At 34.7% G+C, this 1,417-nt stretch overlaps 1 non-coding gene across 1 annotated transcript; it reads left to right on the top strand.

The window, feature by feature from the left end:
* Positions 1-567: 567 nt before the first annotated feature.
* TRNAM-CAU (transfer RNA methionine (anticodon CAU)) lies at positions 568-639 on the top strand. The gene has a single exon. It is a non-coding gene; the product is annotated as a tRNA-Met (tRNA).
* Positions 640-1,417: the final 778 nt, after the last annotated feature.

A 1,417-nucleotide genomic window follows, 5' to 3' on the forward strand; every position in this document is an offset into this window, starting at 1 on the left:
AAAAAGGGGAAATAAAGGGGAAATGTTTAAAAAAATAGGGAAAATATTTTTTGAAAAAGGGGAAAAAAGGGGGAAAAGCCCAAGAAGGGGGGATAAAAAGGAAAAATAGGCGGGGGGAAAGAGGAAAAAGGGGAAATAAAGGGGAAATATTTTAAATAAATAGGGACAATTTTTATTTTTTAAATGGGAAAAAAATGGGGAAAAGTCCCAGAAAGGGAAGATAAAAAATCGGGAAAAAAAAGGGGAAAACAGGGGGAAGAAAAGGGGAAATAAAGGGGAAATGTTTAAAAAAAATAGGGAAATATTTTTTTAAAAAGGGGGAAAAAAATCCAAGAAAGGGAAGATAAAAAAGCGGAAAAAAAAGGAGAAAAAAAGGGAAATAAAAGGGAAAAGTTTAAAAAAAATACGGAAAAGATTATTTTAAAATGTGGAAAAAAATGGGGAAAAATCCAAGAAAGAAAAAATAAAAAAGCGGCGCCATCCCGGGAAAGAAAAAAACAATTATTTTTAATTCTGACGTCATTAATTTAGCTTAATTAGGATTAAATTAATAAGAATTTCACGGACAGCAGAGTGGCGCAGCGGGAGCGTGCTGGGCCCATAACCCAGAGGTCGATGGATCGAAACCATCCTCTGCTAATTCCTATTTTCCTTTAAATTTTCCGGTTTTTTATTTTTTCCCCTCAATTTTCCCATTTTTCCTCTCTTTTTTTCCCCTCAGTTTTCCCATTTTTCCCATTTTTCTTCCTTTTCCCCCTCAATTTTCCCATTTTTCCTCTTTTTATCCCTCAATTTCCCCATTTTTCTCGCAATTTCCCCATTTTTCTCTCAATTTTCCCATTTTCCCCTAAATTTTCCCATTTTTTCTCTCTTTTTTCCTGAAATCGGTTTTTTTTTTGGAGAGTTTTAGGAAATTCCGGGATGAAGAATCAGGAAGATGTGGAAAAATGTGAGAAGGGGGGGGTGGATAGGAGAAAATTGGGGGAAAATTGAGAAAACTGGGGAAAAATTGGAGAAAATTGGGGAAAAAAAAAGAAAATTGGGGAAAAATTGGGAAAAAAATGGAGACAATTGGGGAAAAATGGAGAAAATTGGGGAAAAGGGGGGAAAAATGGGGAAAAAATGGAGAAAATTGGGGAAAAGAAGAGAAAAAAAAAGGAGTAAAATAAACAGTTGGGAAAAAAGGGAAAAATGGGAGAAAATTGGGGAGGAAAGGGGAAAATACAAATAAAGGGGAAAAATAGGGGAAAATGGAGAAAATCAGAAAACAAAAAGAGAAAATAGAGGAGAAAAAGGAGAAAATGAGAAAAAATAAGATAAAATAGGGGGAATATCCAAAACGGGGAAAACAGGAAAAAAGAAATCCAAAACGGGGGAAAAAAAGGAGAAAATTGAGGGGGAAAAAGTACAAAATGGG

Source organism: Malurus melanocephalus, unplaced genomic scaffold (genome assembly GCF_030028575.1).
Source record: "Malurus melanocephalus ecotype Western Australia unplaced genomic scaffold, MMel_1.1 scaffold_3866, whole genome shotgun sequence".
In the NCBI taxonomy this organism is placed as follows: Eukaryota; Metazoa; Chordata; class Aves; order Passeriformes; family Maluridae; genus Malurus; species Malurus melanocephalus.